Here is a 17,803-nt window from a genome sequence, read left to right on the forward strand (position 1 = left end):
TCCCCACTGTGAGCGCCAAATGGGAACAGGCATTTCCATCACTGAAACACCATGGCTATGTCTAGACTGCAAGCCTCTTTTGAAAGAGAGCGTCTAGACTGCACGCGGAACTTTCGAAAGAGCAAGCCGCTTTTTCGAAAGAAAGCACCCAGTGAGTCTGGATGCTCTCTTTCGAAGAAGCCCTATTTACATTCAAGAACGCCTTCTTTCGAAAGAAGCACTTTTGAAAGAAGGCGTTCTTCCTCGTGAAATGAGGTTTACCGCCGTCGAAAGAAAAGCCGCGTTCTTTCGATTTAATTTCGAAAGAACGCGGCTGCAGTCTAGACGCAGGTGAAGTTTTTTCGGAAAAAGGCTACTTTTCCCGAAAAAAATCCTGAGTCTGGACACAGCCCATGAGGGTATGTTTCCAACGGGAAATGGAGGTGTGGTTCCCAGCTGAAGGTGACATACTTGTGCTAACGGCTCTATGAGAGCTGCCATGCTATGTATCGTAGGGCCACCACAAAGCTTGGGCTAGTTGAGTGGGATAGTGGAATGGGGTGCACTCACCTCTCAGAAGCAAGTGTGTGTGCATCTGTAGTTTATTCTCCATTTCCTCCACTTGTGGTGTACCCTTTTGCCTGTGCAGATCTTCAGTGACTCAGCCCTCTGGCCAAGTTGCAGTCTGCCCACATGCAAACAACTTCCTTCCAGGTACCCCATCCAAAACATCTCCAGTGTCCTGCAGTCCTCCCTGGGTTCGGTTTTCTGAAACAGCCCATCGGGTACTCACATTTGGTGCGTCCTTCTCTGCAGCCCTACCTGGGCTGAGTCTTTAACCAGTCCAGCACAACATGTTACATACCCTCACTTGGCCTTGCAAGGCTCCTACTCTGGATTTAAGTAGCACCCCAAGGGATTCTTGCCAGGGAACTCCTTGCCTCCATGGGAGTCCCCCAGTAACCCCAGCCTCCCTACTGAACCACCCCTCTTGGACTCAGTTTGGGAGTGTCCACAACTCCTCACTAATTTTGTCTCAGTCCAGTCCCCTTTCCTGAGGTGCCAGTTCTGTATCTGCCTCATGTTGTCTCCCTGTAGTAATTGCTACTCTGTGTTTTCCTGGGGCACTTCCCCACAGTCTGTTTGAATTGAGTCCCAGTCGCCAGATAAAACATATTTTCTCACCATCCTGGTTCCTGCCAGTAACTCCCTGCCTTGACCCAGCAGGCAGCCAGAAGCACCTCATGCTCTCAGGGTCCCTGCTAACAGATTGAACTCGCTCTGGCTCTGCAGCTCCTTTTATATGGGCCTGTATAACTCTGTTTGGCTGCTTCCCGCGCAGCCACTCCATCCTGCTTGGAGAACTTCTCTATTGCTCCTTTCCGGTGATAGTCATGGCAAGATGCTGAGGCCTCCAGCAAGGGACCTTTAGACTGCATCCACTCCATCACAAGCCAGTACAGGATTGTACCTAGTACATGGGGTGACAGGATACCCTGTTTATAGGGACAATCCCGATACTGAGGGCTTTGTCTTACACTTCACCCCCATCCTGATTTCTGGTCTTTTTAACTCATGGTGGCTAGCGCCTCTTACGATGTGCCATGGCCCATATTTTTAGCACATGAGCTTGATGAGAGCTAGTGTAGGTCATAAACCTGTTATTTCAAAACTTTTCCATTCACCACATTCTCTTATGGTCAGCACTGAAGAATTTAAGTGTTTTCCTTCAAGGAATCCTTTTCTTCTGGAAATTAAAGGCAAATGGAATATGAGACCTTTGGACACAAAACAATTAAATGATTGTTAATGTAGTTATGGCAACGTTCTGTCAACATACTACCAAAGGACATGTCATAGAAATTTTCTTTCATAGGTTGTGGTGAACCCAGTGTGCTAGGGTGCATGTGTTTGCTGAGAGGTAGGGAGGACCTGGTGGAATCTATCAATAGGTCTTCATACTTAATTTAAAACGCCATCATCTGGGAATCATACACATAGATACAAGTGATATATTTTGAGAATACTAAACTGTGCTATTGCTGCCTCATAAATGGTTTTTTGCTCTGGTCCATTAGGAAATCTTCTGAAAATTATCCTAACCATTAAAACTAACTCTGCATTAATTATGTTTCCATTCACAAATAATGAAGAGATTCTTTCTACTAGAATGACTTATATTAAATTGAGAAACAGAACAAAAGTAAACTTTCTATGAAGGAACACTGTGTGCATAGGTTTCTACTATGATTTTGCAGCACATAAAACAAGCCTGCCTATGTGCGTCTTTCAAGATTTAAGGGTGTAGTACATCATTACCCTCCGCCCCCAAAGATTAAGAGTAACATAACTAATATACCTCAGAAAGCAGTCTGAGTTTTAAAATCCAAGCTGGAGTTTGCAGAAAGAAAAAAAATGTTTTTACTGGTAAGTTGAGTTTGTTTGATATGGAATCGTTGAAACACAACAAACATGGGACCTTGGGATGCCATCTTTACAGCGTCACTTTTCAGAGTGAAGCAGCATTTATAATGTTTTATCTAAAATTGTTTAGCATGTACGATTGCTTCCCTTGTTGGTTTTAATTATGAGAAAGTTTTTAATTAAATGTGAAGACTAGATTCTCCCTGGCCCTCCCTACCTCTCAGCAAAAACGTGCGCTCCAGTACACCAGTGTTGTAGTACGCTCGTTTGCCACATGCTATTGGAGATAATTTCTATGACATGTCCATTGGTAGTTCATTGACAGAATGTCACCATAACTATATCAACAACCATTTACTCTTTTTGTGTCGAAAGGTCTCATACTTCTCTTTGTCTTTAATTTCCAGAAGAAAACACTTAAATTCTTCAATGCTGACCATAAGAGAATGTGGTGAATGGAAAAGTTTTGAAAGAACAGGTTTTTTGACACAAAATCTATTCAAACAGACAGTTTCATGGCACAAACAATTTAGTTCAAAATTGTTCATAATTTTCTAGGACCTCAATAAGACATCAGAATTTATCAAAGAAGTTACTTTTTTACACTACTGTGGGGCCTTGTAGGTATGTGTTCTCCTAAGCACAAATGCGCATGCTGTACCATTACAGCTCAGATTTTAATATTACAATTCTATATGGTGAAAGTAATTATGCATTATTAGTACTCTTGTTCCTTAATTATGTGCCATAACTGATTACTGGGATACAAGTAGAACACAGGTTAGTTTTCTGAGGCAGTTATTTGCATGCCATTAGCATTCTAATGGTTAATGCCTACAACTTACAGTGCTTGAGTTCCTTCTTCCATTTGATGGCTCAACTGAAGCTTGATGTTTATGGTGGAAATTGTCTTGATTTCTTTAGATGAGATGAGCATCCAAGGAGTTTGAAATGTGTTTTAATTAAGATTCTGCTAAATTCTACCAGACACCTACCTGGAAAACAAAGCAACTGAATAATTAACTCTGATGAGAGCAGATGCTACTCTAATGACAACCTGTTACCGCTCAAGTGCATCATTAGTTGCTTTACTATGTTCTTTTAATATGTCCAGAGCTCCCCGGCTAATGAATATGTTGGTAGCAATGTACTTAAATGGACTCTTATAAAAAGATATATTCAGCTTCTGCAAAAATCATCCCTGAGACAGTATTTGTTCTGGTCTGTGATGTATGTGTTTGGAAGCAAACATTTCCTTCTCTCTCCTTGTGGGATTATTTTAGCTATACATCAAGTGAAGCTGACAAATTGAGGAGAATCTAATGATGCATTTATTTACAGATGTGCAGCTTTGCTCTGTTATACTGCCGAGGGGTGAGAAGAATGCAAGGGGTTTTACTTTCCCCCCAGGTAATGTGAACAGTCATGCATTTGACAAAATAACTAGAAAAATACCACCAATTTGATCTTACCCTATTATTTATAGTACCCAAAAAACGAATCTATATAATCTCCTCCTAAAATAAAGATGTAATGCTTCCAAAAGAGAAATATATTATTTACATTGAAATAACCTAGTTTAATGATACAGTATGGTTTCCTCTTCCAATGATATATTCCGATTTCATTTCAGGGCATATATTATGTTTATATTAACAAATTACAGCGTTTTACTTTTAAAGATATGCACAAACCAAGATCAGTCTGACCATAAAAATAACAGGATAATGAACTTAATACAGACCAACAAAAAAAGTGGAACTCTGAATCATCTAATTCCTATTTCAGTATTTCCTAAGAATATATATTAATCACACAATTATTCCCTTTCACTGGAACTATTTAAAAGAAATCTTTCAAAATGCAGTAAGGATCTGGCTCAAACAATAAAAAAGATGGAAATAAAAATACATCATCTATGAGCAAGGCTATGGGTTTGCTTTTGTTTTTTTTATGCCGTAGTAAGCAGCTTCTTTTAGATCCTGATCCACAGCCTGTTGAACTAATGAAAATCTTTCTAATTAGGTCAAAGGACTTTGGATCAGGCCTAAGTGCATGGACTGGAGCTTGGGGATTTTTAGACACTGGACAGATTCTTCTGGATAGAGCAGCCAGTTAGGAACAAGTTTACATTTGCTGGGAGTCTTGGGAATCAGGAGAGCCATCTCACAAAAATCTTGAACGAAATAAACAAAAATCACAAAACCACAGTTTTCTTTCAGAAAATTGTTTGTTTAATTAAGGCCTCAATCACTCCAATAGCTACTGTGAAATGGCAGGCTGCACTCAAGGGAACTGGTATGACTTGTGTGAGTCAGAGAAACCACACTTGACTCAAAGTGTATTTATTATTGGTCCATCCAGAAGCAAACTCCCTTGTGGTTAAAGAATAAGAGCCATATTAGAGAACCTCATTCATGTGATATGCTCTATTGATTTCCGTGGGAGTGATCACATAAGCAATTACCTGAATAAGGACTGCAGGATCAAACCTTACTTTGCTAATTCTCTATTGCAGTCAGGAAAAAATTAAAACAACCAGAATTTTATGAGCATTTAAATTTGGTCTTACCATATGGGACAACTAGAGAAAATTCTGCAGAAAATCACATTCGTGTTTCTTGATTAGGGTTTGATTTGTCCGTTTCACATCTTCACATTTTTTTTGGCAGTCTGTGTGGGAGGGAGGTTGGGATGCAACATGTCACATTTCTGGCATGTTGAGAGCCAGGGCTAAGTTAACTTCTGGCATATGTGGATGCAGCTCCATTGAAACCAGAGATGCTGCATCTGCTCACACCCGTGCTGATTTTGGCTGTCTACATATACTTTTGGAACAGGCTGAAAATTGAAGAAAAGCTAGATTTTAGCTTTCAAGACCTTTACAATAAATGCCCATCCCTGATTTTGGCATCCAAGACCCATCTTAGTCATGACAAAATAGTGAGGCTATTTGCCAAATGGGAAATTGAGCTTCTAGTACTTGTGTTGTAAATTGTTTTATGGTCTATGTTCTTTTGCACCAGGGGCCAAATTCTGAGTAACACAATAGGATCCTGGGGGAAAAACTGAAACCAAAAATGCAAGGTAAACAGGATTTGGCTAATCATGGCATTCTGCAATACACAGTTCTGCTCTGCATGAACTGATAAAAAACTTAAAGAGAATTTACTTATTTAGGCCCCTGAGTCTGTAATTGAATCCTATAACATGGCCCTGTGCCCCATGCAAAGCCTTAAGGTATGTCTACACTGCAAGGCTATTTCAGAATACCGGAGGTAGCTACCTTGCATCTACCCAAGCCACCCGGTATTTCAAAATATTTTTTGTTGCACGAGGGATAAGGGATGGCTCAAAATAGTGCGCTATTTTAATATTTGGCACTGCATAGACGCACCAAATTTCAAAATATGCTATTTTGAAATAGATTCAAGATAAGATACACAGTTTCCGTAGTGCAAATTGCGTATTTTATTTTGAGTTTACAGTGCTATGTAGACGCATCCTTATTGAAGATGATGGAGCTCAGTAGAGGTCCAGAGTTCAATGTTAGCTAATCTGATTGCAAAATAGGCCATCAATTAGTTTATCATAATGCACTATCTGCAGGATTTCCTGTTCAGATTATCGCAGTTATTCACTACAGGTGTGCAATAATTATAAAAAGCCGAATTTAAGATGAACTCATAAATAATCATAACCTGCCTGATCTAAGAGGTTCAGCTAACCAAAAAGAAAGAAAAAAGCCTGCAAGAGAGAATTCATTGTCACTTTGTTTTCTACAGAAACAAGCAAGCTGAGGAAAACAAATTAACCACTTGATTTCAACCAAAGAACATCTGATTTTATAGCAATGGCGGGATTTCCTGCAGTCTGACTTACTGTAAACATAATTTAAACAAGAATAAAAAGGGGGAAAATCTTTGCATTGGCAGGAATGTTTTCTTTTAGGACTGGCTCTTAATGGCAGTATGTATGTATATCTTCATAGGTCACCTTTCCTACTTAAAAAAGAGAGGTGCCTTTTGAATTTATGGACTCACAGCTGAGCACTGTGGCTTTTATGGAGACCTCTTTGGGTCTGATTAATTAGTAATTGGGGCGGGAGCTATGCACTTCAGTGACTCTTGCTGCCTTGATTGTAAATTGCAATCTGGTGCTGAATCTCAGTAGGTCACATTGCTGGTTTTGCTGTGCCCCAGTGACACCACTGATTAAATCTGTGTAAACAGTATCTTTATAAAAAAAAACAGTTTAGTGACTGGGACGGAGAGTTGGAAACAATCTGGAATGCGAATTAAAAATATTTCTTTCTGAGGATTCTGGTTTTGTTAAGGACATTTTCATCAGTTGTGAGCCATCCAGCAGATTATGAAATAAACAAGTGGCTTTCATTTGTAAGAAAAAACCCTAAAATCATCACTGTACTCATAAAGAGGAATCTTAGAACAATAAACAACTGTTTTGTCACTGGACAGCTTTGAAAATTAAAAAAATATATAGGAGTTAAAGCTGTTTCTTTCTCTAAAAATGCCAGTGCATGATTCTAGTGAAGTACACCGGCCAGATGCCCATAACTTAAGGTGGCTCATTTAACCATTGTTTTTAGTAACCTTTGGATCAGGCTCTGATAGTACGTCTAGACCGGAGTTATCCTGAAATAGCTACCCCGCATCTAAGGAATGCGTCTGCTATTTTGAAATAATTTCAGCATCCCTGTAAATCTCATTCCACAAAGAATGGGGATGTCTCAAAATAGTGCTTTCTTTCGAAATTTGGCACCGTGTAGACACACCAAATTTCAAAATAGCCTATTTTGAAATAAAATCTCAATAAGATGCACAATTTGCGTAGCACAAATTGTGTATCTTATTTCGATTTTAGAGTGCCGTCTTGATGTACCCTGAGATAAGAATAGAGAAATACAAGAAATTATTATTGTAAATACTGTTGGGTAGTTGACATGCAGAGTGCCTTTGGGTATGGAACTATTAGGCAATGATAGCATCTATTTCAATGGAAGCGTGAAGGCTTGTAATTAAGCAGGCTTGACATGGCTAGCTATTACTTTCTAAAATTGATGCACAGTGGTAGGACCAAACTGTGCCCACATCATGCTCTAGGAGATTTGTGTGAGTAAGGTAAGAAATATTTAATCTCCAAAGACATTTAATTGTCACAGGCTTGATTCTCTCTTCAAATATCTGAAGTGAATCAGGAGTAATGGTTTGATTCTGCAAGTTGCTGAGTGCTCTGATCCCCCGTTTGAACCGCACCAAAGAGTCATCTGTACACACTTGTGCTTCATGCTCTTCACTTCCCCACCCTCATGTCCCACCAGATACCAAGTGGCAGGACCTCTTACCACCAATAGAGGGTGGGGAGCCCCAGTGGGCCAGTCTCTACTCCATGCTGGTTCTACGGCCTGCCGGGGACATCAGCTGGAGAATCCTCCATAGTGCTGTGAGCATGGGCGTGTACGTGGTTCAGTTCACCCCTGTTACCGACACTTGCCCCTTCTGTGGCATGAAGGAGACCCCGACGCGCATTTATCTTGAGTGTGCCAGATACAGCCCTACTTTCATCTCCTCCAGAACCTCTTGTTGAGGTTCTGGCCACACTTCTACCCTCACCTATTTATTTATGTGCACCCTCCTGGTCAGCCTCCTCCTGGCTATGGACAAGATGGCAATTTACAAGACCAGGGAGCAGAGGTTGGCTGAAGGAGGGTCCTGTTACTGTGGGGCCTATTTATGCTCCTGTATCCGTTCACGCATCTGGGCAGAGTTCCACTGGGTGGTGTCCGCTGGCTCTCTTGAGACCTTTGAGGGGCAGTGGGTGCTGTCCAGGGTTCTCTGCTCAGTGTCCCCATCCAGCTCCCTTGTTTTGACCCTATGACCTCCACACAAGTCCTTGTTTTCTCTTTATTTTTCCCAAGTAATTAGTTGGTTATCTGGCCTCTGTGGACCCTCCCCATAAGTGTGGGGGAGGTCCTTTAGATGTGGGTGGGCTAACGCCTGCCCACCTCCCGGAATCCAATAGGACTACTTTTTTATAACTTTCTGTTCTGACCCTGTCACACTACTCAAGAGAGAGATCTTGGAGTCCTTGTGGATAGTTCTTTGAAAAATTCACTCAGTGTGCTGTGGCCGCCAAAAAAACCAAACAAAATGTTAGGAATCATTAAAAAGGGGATAGAGAATAAGACAGGGAATATCTTATCACCTGTATATAAAACCATGGTATGCACACATCTTGAATACTGTGTACAGATGTAGTTGCCTCTTCTAAAAAAAGATTTATTGGCATTGGAAAAGGTTCAGAAAAGGGCAACAAAAATGATGAGGGGTTTGGAATGGGTCCCATATGAAGAGAGATTAAAAAGACTTGGACTTTTCAGCTTAGAAAAGAGGAGACTAAGGGGGGATATGATAGAGGTCTATAAAATCATGACTGGTATGGAAAAAGTGAAAAAGGAAAATTATTTACTTGTTCTCATAAGATAAGTACTAGGGGTCACCAAATGAAATTGGTAGGTAGCAGGATTAAAACAAACAAAAGGAAGTTTTTCTTCACAAAGTATACGGTTGGCTTCTGGAACTCTTTGCCAGAGGAGGTTGTGAAGACAGGATTCAAGAAAGAACTAGATAAGTTCATGAAGGTTAGGTCCATTGATGGCTATTAGACAGGATGGGTAGGAATGGTGACCCTAGCCTCTGCCAGAGGCTGGGAATGGGTGATGGGAGAGGGATTGCTTGATGATTCCCTGTTCTTTTCACTCCCTCTGGGGTATCTGGCATTGGCCACTGTTGGCAGACAGGACACTGGGCTAGATGGACCTTTGGTCTGACTCAGTATGATCTAGTTTTCTAGAACCCCTTTTTGATTTTTAAACTATTCAAAATCTCCTGGTTAAGCCAGGGTGGTCTGTTACCATACTTCATATATTTCCTGCGCTGAGGAATAGTTTGCTTTTGCCCCCTTAATAATGTCTCTTTGAAAAACTGCAAGTACAGTAAAACACCAATAGTCCAGCATCCAATCGTACAATACTTCCGATAGTCTGGCATCAAAATGGCAAGAGCCTAGTCAGTGAGATTTGGCAAAAAACAAGCCACAAGGCAGCAGCGGCAGCAGCTGAACTGAGTGAAAAGGGTAAAAAAGGATTAAAAAACCTAAAACATTACAGTATACTGTGTATAGTATGTACAATAAAAAGGTTAAAACACTCTATATATACAGTATATACCATATACAGTATATATATAACCATTTTATAGTACCTCCTGATAGTACAGCATATCCCGTAATCTGGCACCACCTAAATCCCATATGTTCCAGATTATCTGAAGTCTACTGTATTAATATTTTTTTCCTCTTAGATTTGCTTCCCATGGAACCTTACTTACTCAGATCTGCCTTCTTGAAATCCATGGTCTTTAGTTTGATGTTCTCTCTCCGACCGTTACTTAGAATCATGCGCTCTTATCACTTCATGATCTCTTTCATCCAACCAAGCTTTCACTTTCAAATTCTCAACTACTTCTTCTCTATTTGTTAAAATCAAATTTAGAACAGCCTTCCCCGGTATCTTTCTCCAGCTTCTGAAATTTTTAAAAATGTCTCCAAGACATTCCAAGAACTTGTTGGATAATGTATGTCCTGCTGTGTTATTTTCCCAGCAGATGTCTGAACAATTGAAGTCCCCCATCAACAACCAGTCCTGTGTTTTGGTGATTTTCTTAGGTGTTCAATAAAGCTTCAGCCATCTCTTCTTCCTGGTTAGTGGTCATAGAATCATAGAATCATAGAATTGGAAAAGACCTCAGAAAGTCATCAAGTCCAACTCTAAGCAGGACCAATCCCAACTAAATCAACCCAGCAAGGGCTTTGTCAAGCCGAGACTCCACTACTTCCCTACGTAACCCATTCCAGTGCTTCACCACTCTCCTAGTGAAATAGTTTTTCCTAATATCCAACCTGGACCTCTCCCACTGCAACTTGAGACCATTGCTCCTTGTTCTGCCATCTGTCACCACTGAGAACAGCCTCTCTCCATCCTCTTTGGAACCTCCCTTCAGGAAGTTGAAAGCTGCTGTCAAATCCCCCCTCACTCTTCGCTTCTGCAGACTAAACAGACCCAACTCCCTCAGCCTCTCCTTATAGGTCATATGCTCCATCCCCCTAATCATTTTGGTTGCCCTCTGCTGGACCCTCTCCAGTGCGTCCACATCCTTTTTGTAGTGGGGCCCCCAGAACTGGACACAATACTCCAGATGTGGCCTCACCAGAGCTGAATAAAGGGGAATAATGACATCTCTGGATCTGCTGACAATGCTCCTATTAATGCAATCTAATATGCCATTAGCCTTCTTTGCTACAAGGGAACACTGTTGACTCATATCCAGCTTCTCATCCACTGTAAGCCCCAGTTCCTTTTCTGCAGAACTACTACTTAGCTGGTTGGTCCCCAGCCTGTAACAATGCTTGGGATTCTTCCGTCCCAAGTGCAGGACTCTGCACTTGTCCTTGTTGAACCTCATCAGCTATCTTGTGGCCCAATCCTCCAATTTGTCTAAGTCACTCTGGACCCTATCTCTGCCCTTAAGCATATCGACCTCTCCCCCTAGCTTAGTGTCATCTGCAAACTTGCTGAGGGTGCAATCCATCCCCTCATCCGGGTCATTAATAAAGATATTGAACAAAACCGGTCCTAGAACCAAACCTTGGGACACTCCACTAGAGACCGACCGCCATCCTGACATCGAGCCGTTGATCACTACCCACTGGGCCCGGCATTCTAGCCAGCTTTCTATCCATCTTACTATCCATTTACCCAATCCATATTCCCTTAACTTGCTGGCAAGAATATTGCGCGAGACTGTATAAAAGCCTTGCTAAAGTCAAGGTATATCACATCCACTGACTTTCCCATGTCCACCGAGTCAGTTACCTCACCATAGAAGCTAATCAGATTGGTCAGGCATGACTTGCCCTTTGTGAATCCATGCTGATTATTCCTAATCACTTTCCTCTCTTCCAAGTGCCTCAAAATGGATTCCTTAAGGATCCCTTCCACGATTTTTCCAGGAACTGAGGTAAGGCTGATTGGTCTGTAGTTCCCTGGATCGTCCTTCTTCTCTTTTTTGAAGATGGGCACTATATTTGCCTTTTTCCAATCATTCATGATCTTTCCCAATCTCCACGACTTTTCAAAGATAATGGCCAAAGGCTCCTCAATGACATTTGCCAACTCCCTCAGTACCCTTGGATGCATTAAGTCCGGACCCATGGATTTGTGTATGTTTAGCTTTTCTAAATAGTTCCTAACCTGTTCTTTACCCACTAAGGGCTGTCGATCTTCATCCCATCTTGCGTCACTTAGCGCATTAGTCCGGGAGCCGACCTCGTCCATGAATACAGAAGCAAAGAAAGCATTGAGTACTTCAGCTTTCCCCACATCATCTGTCACTAGGTTACCTCCTTCATCCAGTAGTGGCCTCAGACCTTCTCTGACCATCTTCTTCTTGTTAACATGCCTGTAGAAACCTTTCTTCTTATCCTTCACATCTTTTGCCAGTCGTAATTCCAATTGTGCTTTCGCCTTCCTGATAACCCCCCGGCATTCTCGAGCTATAGCGTGGTCTGTGGGGGTGTGTCTAGACTACATGGCTCCATCGATGGGGTTTACAGGAGCGGTTGACAAAGGCCTCCCTTGTTGACCGCACCGCGTCTAGACTGCCATGCTGTGCCATATTAGCTGATTGTCAGCACAGTGCGATGGCCATTTTTATTTTAATGAAGTGGGGATTATTTAAATCCCCGCTTCTTTGACTATGTCGAGTAAACTACTTTACATGGCTCCATCGACAGAGCCATGTAGTCTAGACACACCCTGGTAGACCATCATGTAGTAGACAACCATGACATCACCCTTAGTTTTTACCCTTTTTATTATTATCCAGAGACTCTCAGCAAATCTGTGTCTTGTTTACATCTTAGCTTCAGTGCAAGTGCATACATTTTAATATGTAAGGCAACACCTCATCATTTTTGTTTCCCTGCCTATCCTTCCTAAGCAAGCTGTGCCCTTCTATACTAATATTTCTGTCGTGTATTATCCCACCAAGTCTCCATGACGCCCTATGCTGATTTGGATAAATTTCCAATGCTTGGATAAGTTTAGATCTGATGTTCTACACCCATTGCAGAAGTATGTTCAAATTTTGAAGTTTTGGCTCCCAATTTGGATGTGCTGAAGAGGAGTCACATCTAGCATTCTAATTAAAGTTCAGCTCCAATCACACATCACCCCCGACTCAATCCTATGACATAAACCACACAACTCAGTGTCAAGATACCATTAAAGGAACCGATGAGCTAATAATTGTTTCCCATCTTTAGCTACTATGATCCTAGGGTCTTGTTATTTTATTATTTTGATATGACACTAGAGTCCAAAAGTCCCATCTGAGATCATGGTCCCATTGTCCTATGCACAGCACATACACATAAGAGACTTATCTGACTTGAGGAGCTTACCACCTAGATATACAAGATAGGATAGAGAAATGTAAGGATGGAGGAATGAGAGAAGTGAAATGACTTGCCCAAAGTCAAATATCAGGACACTGATGGAACTAGGAGGAGCATCCAGGTCTCTTGACTTCCAGTCCATTGCACCTAGTTATTAAGCTAACTGTCTCTTAATTGTCTCTCTCTCTTTCCAATACTGATTCTTCTCCTCCTTCCATTTCTGTAGGGCTGGGAAAGGATCTCAGCTGCCCCCATATTCCATATTGTCAGTTTAATAATTTTGAGTCAATGGTCGCTTTACCATTGATTTCAACAAAGTCAGTATTTCACCCAGAAAGTCTGCAAGTTTTACAACATGCATATTTAACTGGCTGCGGTGTGCGCGCGTGCACACACACACACACACACACACACACACACACACACACACACACCCATCTAGACCCAGTTTAAAATGGTATTCCAGGGACAGAAATGTACGAATGTATGAATCAAGGCTCAGTCAACTGACAGTATTCAATAATAATTTACCATGGTTCACTCTGATTTTATTTCTATCCTGTGAGAATTGGATCTGTACTAAACAGACGTTGCTTTGTGGTAGGTGCCAGCAAGCTGTGTGCTGTTTGTCAAAATAACCCTTTAAAAGGCCAAGATTTCCAAAAGTCACCAGAGAGTCTAAGTGCCTAATTCAAGACACCTTAAACTGGGATATTCAGATTCTTACACTGTATGAAAATCAGGCCGGATTAAGTTGGGCTCCCAAATATTAAAGCCCCAAAATGGCGCTTGAAAATATTTGCCAAGATTGTATATCAATTTAAAAATATCATCATAATATTTAATTGCCCATCTTCATGAAGGACGAATTTCCACTATGGAAATGAAGTCTTGAAATGGCCTTCTTATAGATTATATTTCCTTGACAGGCAATGTGATAAATGTGCCTCATTTCTGTAAATACTGAGCCAATCAAATCTGGCAAATAGCTGTTTTGACTGTACTCAACTTTTTCGTTCAGATTCCTGAAAGTCAATTGGCATACATTAAAAATAGGGAAAACATACTTTTAACTGCAGGCTTGTGGTTGACTGCATTGGGGAATTAGAATTCATATCAGCAGTTACAAGGATGTAGATGCCACTTTGGAGATAGATAACATCTGGGTAAAAGAACTCAGTTGTACACTTATTAATGTATAGAAGAAAGTCAGCAGGAGTTGCTGCAAAAGGCAAGTCTTTCCATTCTTTGGGAAGAGCTCTTACAGTCATGTTGTATCAGGTCATGCTGGATTAATATCACATGCAAATAGTTTTATATGATTTGTACCATGCACTTAAAAGCACCAGCTGTTTAACTTCATTGTTGGAGCAATAAATAGCTATTATAGTCTAGGCCCATTTGCTGATATGCTTTCAGAACAAAGTATAAATTATGACTATTGACAGTACCATTCAGGAGTTCAGTTTCAAATTTTCAATTAAAGCTGAATAAGAACAGGAGTGACCTTTACATTTTATAGGCCACAATTACTTGATTTCTCAATTTTTTTATAAAATCAACTTTTCACCTAATTTTTATAGAAAAAATATCTTTGCTTAATGATAACCTGATAATGCGTAGAGGTGTGAATTCACTAATATGTAAGAGGTGAAGAAACACAGACTATGACAGGTATTCTGGAGAAGTATCAAGAGAGGCAGACTGTTGCAATGCAAGCAAAATATGTTGAATTAAATATGAGGCATCTAGGAACTTAGCTAAGATGACAGGTTTTGTTGACTTCAGTGAGATTGTCACCTGATTAAAGGTGATGAGTTCAGATCTTTGCTTTTGCTTGGCATGTGTTTATCAGACTTAGAAACTACATTTCTTATTGTAGACCTAATCTTGCAATGATTTTGATTTCAATAGTACTATATAATCACACAAACTGGGGGCCTGCTCACGTGGGTTGGGGTCATTATTTGTAACTTCAGCATACAACGTTTACTCATCACTTTGTCTACTGGATGAATCTATTTATTTATCCACTACTATATTAGGAAGTTTTATCATCTGAAAAGGAGAGTGCCAAAATGAAGTTATGAACAAAAATATTCCAATTCCACACATAGTTCCATAGCAGACCAAACAAAACATGGTAATAAAGACTTCCATAGCGGACTTGCAGCAAAACATGATTATGTAGCATATGTACCAGATTACAGCATAAAAGTGGTCTGTGTCCAGTGGAATTTTCCAGTGGATTCTTACACTCCCATGTATAAGATCCTGACCCTGCAAACACTTGTGCATATGATGAAAATTAATAACATGGATAGTCAATGGGACAAAGTATGCTCAAAGTTAAGCACCCTTTTAAATGTTTTCGGTATTGGGGCCTAAGATCCTGACATAGAGGGTGTGCCTAGACTACATGGCTCCATCGACGGAACCATGTAAAGTAGTTTACCCGACATAATCAATGAAGTGGGGATTTAAATAATCCCCGCTTCATTAAAATAAAAATGGCTGCCTCGCTGTGCCAACAATCAGCTGATCTGGCACAGCGCGGCAGTCTAGATGCGGATCAGTTGACAAGGGAAGCCTTTGTTGACCGTTCCCTTATGCGTCGTACAATGAGGTTTACAGGAGCGGTCGACAAAGGTTTCCCCTGTCGACCAATCCAAGTCTAGACTGCTGCGCTGTGCCGGATCAGCTGAATGTCGGCACAGCGCAGTGGCCATATTTATTTTAATGAAGCGGGGATTATTTAAATCCCTGCTTCATTGACTATGTCGGGTAAACTACTTTACATGGCTCCATCGATGTATTTTTAAGCATGTGAATAGTCCCACTGAAGTTAACAAGAGTATTCACATATGAGCTTATGTACCTTATTGAATCAAGGCTCAACTAACATATATGGATTCAAATAAAACCCAGGATCTCAATTCCCTGAAAATGGTAAAGTTCACATCTTCAAGCCTAATAAATAAGTAATAGAGAAAAAAATGCCAGGAGGAACAGTCAACTAACGTCCACCCTTCCACTGAACTAGTTTTTAAAAAATAACATTTCAGCAATAATCCAAATTGTGGTGTCAACACTAGGGTTTCAGTTGAACATTCATGGGAGTTGTCTAACAAAGTAGCTGTCATATGATTGATTCATGCTGTAAAACAAACTGAGAAATAAAAAACCCATCCAATTTCCTAAATATGACTGTGAACCATTGGCATAAATCCTCCTACCATTATGAAGAATGATGCTGGGAACAGGAGGGAGCTGGGCCACAAAGCCCACCAGGGAGGTTTCTGGGTTTGCAAAAATATGATTGGATGGACCTTAAGTCTAGCTTCTCAAAGCTATTGTGGTGCCTAAGCCTTACTACAATTCAGCATTTTCTTTCTGCATTCTTTGTGCAGCGTGTAGCTTAAACTCCCATGATCAAGCCCCATGTCAGCCAAGAACTTATTGATGTCAAACTTAAAAAGAAATTATTTTATGATTATTATTATTACAATGAGTTTTAGCATCATTATTGGTTGGCAAGATCCCTGAATAGGTGCAAACACCAAAATAAATTATTCCACCATTTGTCCAACATTTAGCAGAAGAAAAAATATCACTGCCTTGATAGCTTGAATTACTATATACACACCTGAAACAAAATACAGGACTATGTAGCACTTTAAAGACTAACAAGATGGTTTATTAGATGATGAGCTTTCGTGGGCTCATGCCACAAAAACTTCTGTCGACAAAACCCGGTAGTCTAGACGTACCCTAAGTGTAATCTGCATGAAATCCATGTTGTAGCCAGATTCTAGGTCTCCTTTGCTTCCCACAGAGTGGCTGAGCTCCCTTTCTTCTGTTCACCCATTTCCCTCCTTGCCTGCTCTCAGGTGTTGGGAAGAATGAGGGACTTATATATCTCTATATCTATATAGCTGATATGATCCTCAGTTTACCTGTGTGATATTAGTCATGAAGGCTCAGAGTTAAATCAAAAAAGGCTGTAAGAGAGAAACCACAGGAAATTAAACAATGGCAAAAACAATGTGTTACCACAAAGAATGCTGAGGAACTTTCAGGAAAAAAATGAGGAAGGTGCTGACTGGGGAATACCTCCTGCCTAGTTCCATCTGGGCTAGAATGGTTTCCCCTTCCCAGGCTAAACCTAAGATCTGGGGGAATACTTTGCTTGCTTAGAAATGAGTGGTGGGTGGCTGAGGGTTGCCCAGTAAGCATCAGTTAACTCTGGCAAAGAAGAAAGGTGACTCATGGAGAGAGAGACACGAGGACTTCAGCAAGGGCTAACTCTCCCAACCCAGAGATGGGAAAAAGCTGATCCTACCTGGGCTATGGATGGAGAGGTTAAGCTTGGGTAAGGAAATGTACAAAATGGACGTTGTTGCTTTACTTCATTTTGTTGCATAAAAAAGCCTCCGCCTCAGCTTACTTGATTTATATACATGGATTTTCTGAAACTACACCAAACTGTAAGGTCTACGGTTTTAAACTGCAACTTAGGGTGTGTCTAGACTACTGAGTTTTGTCGACAAAAGTGGACTTTTGTCGACAAAACTATACCAGCGTCTACACTACCGCTGAGTTCTGTCGACATAACGTCGACAGAACTCAGCAGTTTTGTCGACGCTGGTAAACCTCATTTTACGAGGCATAACACCTTCTGTCGACAGAGTTCTGTCGACAGAAGGTGTTATTGCCTGTAGGGTTGCGTCTAGACTACAGGGTTCTGTCGACAAAGCAGCTTGCTTTGTCGACAGAACTCAATGTGTCTGGACGCTCTTTGTCGACAGAAGTTTTGTCGACAGATACTGTCGACAAAACTTCTGTCGACAAAACCCGGTAGTCT

The 17,803-nt window shown here is 40.9% G+C and overlaps 1 long non-coding RNA gene across 1 annotated transcript in view; it reads right to left on the reverse strand.

Moving 5' to 3' along the window:
- Window positions 1–395: 395 nt before the first annotated feature.
- Window positions 396–17,803, reverse strand: part of LOC142830325 (uncharacterized) — a 36,979-nt gene continuing 19,571 nt past the window's right edge. Inside the window, exons 2-3 of the long non-coding RNA XR_016350130.1 lie at window positions 3,249–3,398; window positions 396–747 (exon numbers count right to left, since the gene is read on the reverse strand). This is a non-coding gene — a long non-coding RNA (uncharacterized LOC142830325). The remainder of the gene's footprint in view (window positions 748–3,248; window positions 3,399–17,803) is intronic.

This window comes from Pelodiscus sinensis, chromosome 7 (genome assembly GCF_052426305.1).
Source record: "Pelodiscus sinensis isolate ZL-2025 chromosome 7, ASM5242630v1, whole genome shotgun sequence".
NCBI classification, from domain to species: Eukaryota; Metazoa; Chordata; order Testudines; family Trionychidae; genus Pelodiscus; species Pelodiscus sinensis.